The sequence below is a fragment of the Pygocentrus nattereri genome, chromosome 1, assembly GCF_015220715.1.
Source record: "Pygocentrus nattereri isolate fPygNat1 chromosome 1, fPygNat1.pri, whole genome shotgun sequence".
Classification (NCBI taxonomy): domain Eukaryota; kingdom Metazoa; phylum Chordata; class Actinopteri; order Characiformes; family Serrasalmidae; genus Pygocentrus; species Pygocentrus nattereri.
Genome location: NC_051211.1, coordinates 40,751,152 through 40,761,901, shown reverse-complemented (window position 1 = coordinate 40,761,901; position 10,750 = coordinate 40,751,152).

Below are 10,750 nucleotides of genomic sequence, written 5' to 3'. Positions count from 1 at the left end.
AAGACATACCTCTACACTAGATTTGGTTCTTGACTTAGTTCTAGGAAGCACTTTTTACTGCTTTATGTGGAGGTAATTCAAATTGTAAACAGATTCTTAACACTTAACCATCTCAACATTCTTGAAGAACCATCAATAGAAAGGTTCTGTTTGGCATCCCTGGTAGCTCCCATTTTTTATTGCTTTTCGTCCAGGGGGACAAAGTGTATGGTTTTGTTGACCAAAAGCCAAAAGGACTAAACAATGCACAAATCAAGAAGGTAGGCAGGTTTCAAATCAAGTTTTTAATAACATAATGTGTAAATGTAACTTTATTTTGTTACTAAAACCCTTAAAAATTCAATTTGAAAAAAGAAATAATGCAAAGTAAATATATTTGTGCTCTCATTGGCTGAGGATGTGGGGTTAAACAGGATGAGTCAAACATCCTCTCAGGCCAATTTTGGCCCACAGGCCACAGGGCAAGGCTGTTCTATGGCGTCGCTCCAAAGAAATCCTTGCGACACACTGTGTATCCTCTTGTCTTCTAGACACTTATTCTCATTTTAAATAAAAGGAAACTGTAGACATGCATCAAAATGCAAAAGCAGCAACATTTCATTTGCATCTAATTACATTTGCTCTAGGTTTGGTATTAGATTAACATGTTGATGCATGCTGTAATTATCATATGTGCCTATTGATTAGAGGCCTAATTTAGCATGACTGTCACAGGAAATATGGCTCTATTTAATTCTGATCAGCCTTGCTACCTTATGTCTATAATGTACAGGCATACTGCACTGTTTGCTAAAATGTAGCCTAGCTAATCCCTTTAGGGGGTAAAAAACACTTCCTTGCTCCTGGTCCAAAATACAATTTCAATTGATTAAATGTCATTGCAGCAGGAGAGAGTTGATATTGTTAAAAAGCAGCGTGATCTGTGCACAAAGGAGCCTTGGATATGTGTGATGGAGGGGCTGAGGTTAGCCCAGTAATAGCTTTATGCTTGGCTCCGTTTGGCTCGTGGGAGACATCATTAAGTAAGCAAGGTCACCGGGGTGTGGAGCAGTGCACCATGCTGTCGTCTCCATCATCTGCTGCCCCTGCTCAATTTGTATAAATTATCCTCATCTAGAAACTCTCGCAAAGAGCTTATTTGACCCCTCAAACACTAAAAGTCACAAGCCGCCTTCAAATTAAATGGCTCAGACTCAATGTGGAAAGGTATGGGGGTGGTCAGTAGCACAGCTGTGGAGCGGTGAGCTATGAAGCCACTCAGGCTGCACTTGCAGACAGGTGGAAGCAGAAAGAACAGAGAGAAGCAAAATGCCAGCCTTCTAGAGGCCATTTAACAGAGTGACCCCTGAATGCCAGCAGTTCAGTGTTTGTGTGAGAGAGAGTTAGAGTAGGCCGTTGCTTTGTGTAGTAATGTGGCAAAGTGGCAGAACTCCCTCCTTTCGACCCCCCCGTGCTCCATGCTTGTGTTTTCCAGTCAATCATTGCTCTCTCTCCAGGCTGTGAGGAGGCAGCAGTGAGTGCAACGGAGAAGTGATTACGCGGCGGCGGGAAGAAAAAGGGCTGCTTTATTTTGTCAACTGAAGTGCACAAATGGAAATGTCAACCCTGGCAGAGAATTAATGAATCTGATAGGGAGCCCAAGTGCATTTTGCACACTGCCTGATCAGCTGCCACTGTTGACTGTTTTGTTTTTTCCTCATTTTCATTTTTTGCCTTGGATGCTCACAGACTCTAATTCAAACTGCTGAAAGTACCTCGTTGTTCCATTTATTTTCAGGCTAATATTGGTTTCACTGTCTTTCATTCTTTCAAGCTTGTCAGCTGGTGAAAACAAGGGGTTCATAACGGTTCCTAAGTACAGAGCCCCGCTGGTCACATCCTGTATAAATAAAATTATGTGGCCACGACTTAGTAAGGCATGAGAATGAGATTGCAATGCATGGCCACTACGATGATCTCATTCCCGTGCCTTACTAAGTTGTGGCAACACATTAGGATCTTGTTTTCAATAAGGCATGGCCACACATTATTTTTATTTGTTGGGGATGTTTCCAGCAGGCTCTGTATCTAAATGATTCTTGGCTTTTAGTAAAAAAAAACATCTTTATTTGATATAATTATTTTATTTGATACATTCTTTAAACTTGAACCACCAACTTTTAGGGAACCAAAATTGGTTTCTTATGACATCACTCCACAGAACTGTTTTTGGCTCCTTGTGAAGCAGTGGCATAGCCAGAATTTCATTGCAGGAGGAGCCATGTCACAAGTTGAGGAGGCCAGCTAGGAAGCATTTTGTGCCAGAGACTGACAACTACCAACACCTTAGCCTACTTCACTGTAGCTTCCATAACCAGCAAAAGTGGAGCTGGCCATCCCACTTTTGACACCAAGTTTGCATCTCATGCTAATGCTGTGTGTTTTTGTGATGAAAACTGAGGTTATTACAGAATTGGTTACAGTTATTGCATGCAGCCTTGTAATTGCTGCCATGGTGATAGCTGTTGCTGAAAATCTGTGATACAAAATAATTTGTTGATGATGGTTTAACACCTTCATTGACATTGGATGACTGTTTTGAGCAGTCTACAGTGTAGGGGGGTTCCAAGTAAAGGAGCTTAAACCCCTCCAGGCCCCTCTGTAGCTATGCCCCAGTTGTGAAGAAATGGGAACCATTTTAAAATACATATTTTGGAATTTCATTTGAAACTTCTGGTGCAACACACACACTCAAAAGTAGATATTTCACAGGAATCTGTGCTGCTTGTGTGCACATTTGGAGTCTATGCGCAATTCAATCATCAGCCGCCAAAGCACAAGACAAATGCACTTTCTTTCAAACTTGACTTGGAACAATTTGTCTAGCTTTTCTGCTTGTGCACTCACATTTCTGTGACTTGACGTGCTTCTGCCAGCAATGCAGGCTTGTGGTTGGGGATACTTGCGTTGGCAGTATTCCTTCGTGACAGACGGGCTCATTTCTACTCGGGGTCATCAATATTTCTGATGCTGCAATGATTGTGCAGGTCATGTAAATATACTTGCCTTGTTCTGCTGAGGGAGCTGTGTGTCGCATGACATTGCCCCGATTGCTTTTTAAAGTCCCTCGGAGCTCTATGCTTTCACATCTTTCTAAGCATATGCATTTCATTGGTTGGACTTTTCTTTTGCGCTGCTGCTACAGTTTTTAAAAGTAATGCATGACTGTAATAGTTAGAGGGTACCAAAGGAGGCCAGATACATGCTGGCTGGTATTTTAATGACATTTAGATTTGGGTTGTGTGTCATAATAGTATTTGATGCTTGACCTCACACATGTAATGCATTTAAAATGTGCAAAAAAAAGAGAAAGAAAGAAAGAAAGAAAGAAAGAAAGAAAGAAAGAAAGAACAACACCATTGAATTCGTTTACAGTAGTGGTACATTATGGTGTTTCATGTGTTCAGTAGATGTTCCAAATGTTTATGATTTTTTTAAATATAATTTTACAATTTATATATATAATTGTGTGTGTGTGTATATATAATATATAACACACATACACACACACACACACACACACACATATATATATATATATATATATATATATTATATACACACATATATATAAAATATATGTGTGTGTGTGTAATTGCATAAGTATTCTTTCGCTTAGCTGTCAGTTTAGGTTAGAATTTCTCAGACCAGCTGCTGCAGGCAATCGAGTGAATGTCTTTGGCTGGAGAGGCGAACATATTCCTGATTGATTCTCCTCATGATCTGCATGGCTCACCACATCATGCTGTCATCCTGTTAACCCATGCTGAAAGTTCTGTGGAGGCAAGTCTCGCATTTTGGTGGCTAGCTGTGAGATGGCATATATTACCGCACCCACTCAAAGGCTTAAAGAGTCTAAAGTTGTCAGCTGTGGTTTTGTTTTAATGATGGTGCTAGCTGAAGTGTGAGGACCCATGCCCATTCAGCTGAGCCTGTTCGGCTTCTAGCTAATGGCCTGAGAGAAAGAAAGAACCGGACAGGTCTCGTTATCACCAATGTTCTTCTTGAAGCCAAGCGCCAAGCAGACAACAGGGCTCCCCTCTTTCATCATCTATGCTACAATATGTCTATAATGTACAGCAGCATAGCACTGTCTCTTCACAGGTGGGTTACAGCTTCAATGTCAATGTCAATCTGATCTACCCATACTCCACTCACAAATGCATTCTTACATAGGAACTGTTTCTAGGTTGGACAAGCTGGACAAAAACTCTTCAACTTAAAAGAAATTGCAATGCACACAGGGTTAGTACCAAGCCTTTTGCACCAGTTTCAGGTGCAAACTGGATGCATTTGCTGCACATGTTTAAAACGGAGTCTCAGAGCACAGTTTATATGCCCACAGTACATAGAGTAATGCAAAATGTACATAAGCATTTGAGGGGTGTTTCATCCATTATGGGTGCTGGGGTGCCACCCTACTGCAAAACAGAAGAAATATTTAGCATATAGACTGTGTTGAAATATTTCCTTTTTTTTTTTACTAAATACTTAATACTAAATTCTTTACTTTTATCATAAGAAGTTCAAACTGTCTGGAAGATCAGAAAAAATGATGTCAGTTTATAAATCTATTTACAAAGGTTTGAAGTTGTGACTTCTGTCTGTGAACCCTGTGGATTCCCAACTCTCCAAAAGATTCAAGTGCACTGCCATTAGCCAATCAGCAGCACCAAAAATACAGAGACAACACCCTTGACTAATCAGGCAGACATTTCTCCAGTCCAAAAAATCCCATCCATCCATACATTTTCTAAGCCGCTTCTCCGTCAGGGAGTCCAAAAATTCTACTTCCTTTACTAGTAAACAACTGAACTACAACCCCAATTCCAATGAAGTTGGGACGTTGTGTAAAACATAAATAAAAACAGAATACAATGATTTGCAAATCCTTTTCAACCTATATTCAATTGAATACACTACAAAGACAACATATTTAATGTTCAAATGGATAAACTTTATTATTTTTTTGCAAATATTCACTCATTCTGAATTTGATGCCTGCAACACATTCCAAAGAAGTTGGGACAGGGGCATGTTTACCACTGTGTTACATCACCTTTCCTTTTAACAACACTCAAAAAGTGTTTGGGAACTGAGGACACTAATTGTTGAAGCTTTGAAGGTGGAATTCTTTCCCATTCTTGCTTGATGTACAACTTCAGTTGCTCAACAGTCCGGGGTCTCCGTTGTCGTATTTTGCATTTCATAATGTGCCACACATTTTCAATTGGAGACAAGTCTGGACTGCAGGTCACGGGCTTTCAATGTTGGTTTTCTGCCTTGCCGCTTACTTGCAGAGATTTCTCCAGATTCTCTGAATCTTTTGATGATATTATGGACTGTAGATGATGAAATCCCTAAATTCCTTGCAATTGCACGTTGAGAAACGTTCTTAAACTGGACTTTTTGCTCACGCAGTTGTTCACAAAGTGGTGAACCTCACCCCGTCCTTGCTTGTGAAGGTCTGAGCCTTTTATGGATGCTCCCTTTATACCCAATCATGACACTCACCTGTTTCCAATTAACCTGTTCACCTGTGGAATGTTCCAAACAGGTGTTTTTTGAGCATTCCTCAACTTTCCCAGTCTTTTGTTGTCCCTGTCCCAACTTCTCTGGAATGTGTTGCAGGCATCAAATTCAAAATGAGTGAATATTTGCAAAAAACAATAAAGTTTATCCGTTTGAACATTAAATATCTTGTCTTTGTAGTGTATTCAATTGAATATAGGTTGAAAAGGATTTGCAAATCATCATATTCTGTTTTTATTTGTTTTACACATCGTCCCAACTTCACTGGAATTGGGGTTGTAGTTCAGTTGTTACTGTACAACCACAATACTTTGCAGGTTGGTATAGTGTAGTGGGTAACACTGCTGTCCTGTAGACTGGGGTTCAATCCCCTGCCTGGGTAAGCACCCTACACTATACCTATAAGAACCCTACACTATACCAATAAGAGTCCTTGGGCAAGACTCCTAACACTAACCTTTGCCTGCCTTTTTCTCTGTGTGGGGAGAAAAAATTATCAAATTGTACATCGCTCTGGATAAGAGCATCTGCCAAATGCTGTAACTGTAAATGCAGCAGGATTATGGTAGCTCTCTCTTTTACCAACAACTAGGCCATTAACCAAAGAGTATAAAGAAGAGGCATACATAACAGAAGGTATGCTGGTGTGAAATACAACACAAAGAAGGTGAGCAAAAACAAGTAATACAATATGCAATCTAAGAGAGGCAAATGACTAAGGCACTGGGCTGCAAAAGTTCAGCCTGCCATAGCTAAGCTAATTTTTAAGTGAATATCACCATTAGCAGTCTATTTGGAGGAAATTGTTTCACAGCAAATAGTTCTTTTTGCAGCCTGATTGTTCCTTCAGCGTTCACATGATTGAATGGTAAAATTGGTCACACATCATTTTCACCTCATCTCAGATTAACTTCCAAGGACTGGCTGAAAGTATTGCTTTTTTGTGGCCTTGTCGCAGTTAGAGGCGTGTGCTAACCAGCTCCTGTCGTTCTAAATGTAAAATAATCTAAATAGATAATTAATGTTAAACGCAATTATCATCAATATGAAATTGCAGCTCATTTTTGCAGTGATCTGGTCTAATTTGGGGGATTTGTCTTATCTGGGATGAGAGGAAGCAGCTGGGAAGGCAGAGACAAAAAGAGTGGGGGGTGTTAGAAATGGAGGAAGAAGTCAAGCGAAAGGATAATGAACATCAAACACTTTTCTCAGGCAATATTGTTATTGTAGTTTGCAAGGAAGCGTGTAATGAAGTGAAGGAATATGGCATATCCAATCTTTCAGTGTGCCACATGCAATGGTATAGTACATCTGTACAGCTTGGGAGTGAAGGCTGTATGCAGGCTGATGTGGTCATTTTACTTAGGAGAGACAAATTGTGATGCTCTATCAAAGCAGAGACTGAACAGAAAAGGATTTTACCAGTAAGTGTTAATTCTAATTTGTGCCGAGGACTGGAAAATTCTGACATTCTGTGACTACCTAAATGGCTAAAACATGGTAGCAAAAAGGCTACAGCCACTTCAGAGCAACCGTATCATATGCACGGTTTGCTAGAATCTCTTGTGAGTCAAAAATGTACCCTTATAGCAATGAATGTCTCAGAAAATCATCATTATTTTGGTGCTGGGTCATATGGACCTCATCCTATCGTACAGTAATGGGTGTCTTCATGGATCACAAACATGTAATTTGACCTGTCATGGTGTCAGTCACAACAGGGTTTTCTGCAATTTATTGAGAGATTCTGTCAAGCATGATTTAGCCTGTTCTAAATTTATCAAAGGCTAGCACTGCTGATGTTCCTGATGTTCTTCATGAATAAATATTTATACATATACTATATTGCCAAAAGCATTCACTTACCCATCTAAATCATTGAATTCAGTTGTTCCAATCACTTCCATGGCCACAGGTGTATAAAACCAAGCATCTAGGCATGCAGACTGCCTCTACAAACATTTGTGAAAGAATGAGTTGCTCTTAGGAGCTCAGTGAATTATAGCATGGTACTGTGATAGGACACCACCTGTGCAACAAGAAATTTCCTTGCTACTAAATATTCCAGTCAACTGTCAGAGGTATTATAACAAAGTGGAAGCGATTGGGAACAACAGTAGCTCTGACCACTGCACATAGTACGCACATATTACTCCAAGCACAATGCAAAGCGTTGAATGCAGTGGTCTAGAGTGCCGTGGAGACATGTTCTCTGAAGTGACGAATCACAATTCTCCATCTGGCAGGTTTGGCTGTTGCCAGGAGAATGGTCAAGTGTAAAGTTTGGTAGAAGGGGGGTTATGGTGTGGGGTTGTTTCTCAGGAGTTGGGCTCGGCCCCTTAGTTCCAGTGAAAGGAACTCATAATGCTTCAGCAGACCAAGAGATTTTGGACAATTTCATGCTCCCAACTTTGTGGGAACAGTTTAGGGATGGCTCCTTCCTGTTCCAACAGGACTGCGCACCAGTGCACAAAGCAAGGTCAATAATGACATGAATGAGCTAGTCTGGTGTGGAAGAACTTGACTGGCCTACACAGAGTCCTGACCTCAACCCGATAGAACACCTTTGGGATGAATTAGAGCGGAGACTGTGAGCCAGGCCTTCTTGTCCAACATCAGTGTCTGACCTCACAAATGCACTTCTGGAAGAATGGCCAAAAATTCCCCATAAACGCACTCCTAAAACTTGTGGAAAGCCTTCCCAGAAGAGTTGAAGCTGTTATAGCTGCAAAGAGTGCGCCAACATCATATTAAACCCTAAGGATTAAGAATGGGGGATGTCACTCAATAAGGGCAGATGAGTGCATATATATATATATATATATATATATATATATATATATATATATATATATATATATATCACTTATTTCTTTTCATTCAAAATGAATGGCACAGTTGTGACTAACAAGATATAAAATCACTGTCCTAATTCTGGCAGCCTGAATTGGTCCAATTTCTAAATAAATGACCTCACCAACTTTGTATATGTCATAGTATGTAAGGGTGTTGATAATACTGCATCAGATCACATATCATTTTAGGGAAATTATATGACCAGTATGTGGACACCCCTCCTAATTATTACATTTAGGACATGCAATGTCTACAGATGAACATTGGCAGTAGAATACTAACAAGTTCAGTGACTTTAAATGTGGCCATATCATAGGATGCAAAAGTCAGTTTGCAACATCTTCTAGATGTACCCCGGTCAACTATAAGTGCTGTTACTGTGAAACAGAGGTGTCAAGGAGAAATAACAGCTCACCATGAAGCAGACAACCACAAAAACTCATAGAGTGGAGCAGGCCAAGGGCTGAAGCACATAGCATGTTAAAATCACCTTTTTTTGTTGCATCATTCACTACAGAGTTCAAAACTGCTTTTGAAAGCAAGAATTGTAGGCCAAGAGCTTCAATGGGCTTCCATGGGCAAGCAGTTCCCAAGAGCACTATGCGCAATATCAAGTGTTGGCAGGAGTAGTGTAAAGCACTCTTGAGCAGTGTAAACATGTTCTCTGGAGTGATGAATCATGCTTCTCTATCTTGCAGTCTGATGGATAAATCTGGGCTTAACAGATGTTCAAAGAATGCTACCTACTAAAATCCATAGTACCAACAATGAAGTTTGGTTGAGGAGGAATAATGGTCTGGGACTAATTTTTAGGGTTTCAGCTTGCCCCCTTGGTTCCATGAAGGGTAAACACAAATGTATGTGCTCTAGCATGACTGTGCCCCTGTACACAAAGTGAAGATTAATGTGGTTTGATGAATTTGGTGTGGAAGAACTTCAGTGGCCTGTGCAGATCCCTGACCTCAACCCCACTGAACACCGCTGGGATGAACTGGAACGTCAATTGTGAGCCAAGCCCTCCCATCCAACATCATTCAACATCATGATTTCACAAATGCTCTTTTGACTGAATGAGTATAAACTGCCACATATACCACTCCAAACTTTCTGTTTTTTCTTTTATTGTGCTTTTATAGTTTTTCCTCATATTGCTTTTCAGTACAAGTAAATGTTCAAATAAAATTACACATCCTTGTTTAATGTTTAATTGACTCAGGAATGTAATTTGGTTGAATCTTTACATTTGTGGTTTAGTTTAAATGAAAAGCTCAGATTATTTCTATTTGTTGCTTCATTCTTCATTCTTTCAAACTATAGCCTTTTGACCTCTTATTCTTCTATACCTCTTATTAGTGGAATAAATGTAAATTTTATTTATTATATTTATTTACTGTAAAAGTTCCCCTTAAATTGACAGAAAATGTGTTTTATGATCACACATATTGCTATATGCTTACAATTTACTGCTGAAAGCCCAAAATCTTAGATGCTCTTTGTATTTTTTTATAAAAATTATTTTTACAAAGTACATCACTGAAGAGATGCCATCTGTTTATAGTTTATAGCCCAATATACAAAAAAAAATGTGAGTTCAGCTTCTTTTATTATAAGGGTTTAAATTACATTATCCATCTATTTGACTGGAAAGAAGACAGTTACAGCCTCATACGACACCCCCCTTTTTGAATGTAGCTTATGAAATAGGAACGTTACGAACAATATGATGAAGTGCGTTTAAATGAGTTAATATTGTGTCCATCTCCATTACATGTGCCAACCAACCCCATGCCTTCACACTGTTTTTAACTGATGCTATTGCCTCATCTCAGGTCATCTCTTGTTGAAGGAGAGAGGAGTTTTGTTATATTCAGCAACATGAAGGTATCATGGCTAAATCAGTTGGAATTGCTGTAGCCAACCTTGAATACAGTATTTTAGTTTGTTTTTAGAGCACCTTTTTAAAAAGTAGGCATACTGCGACTGTCATAATATCTATCTAACAATGATTTAGAATAGGACCTGCTGTTAGCCAGACATAAAAAGAATTTTCCCTCTCTTCATTCTCTTCCTTCCCTCTTTATTTTTTTCCTCAGAGTGCATGCATGTGTGTGGATACCTCATTAGCCCCTCCATTGATTAGGCTCCTCAGCTGCCTTGATGGAGCTCAGCTCGCAGAGGCCTGGGCTTAAAGACAAAGAATCCAGCAATCAATCAATGATCAGGAAAGCAATGATCCATTAAAGAATCCATGTGCCAATTAGCCAAAAAGCTCCCAGAGGAATTGTATGTGGTCCTCATTTTTGCATCGGGCTTGAGAATGTTA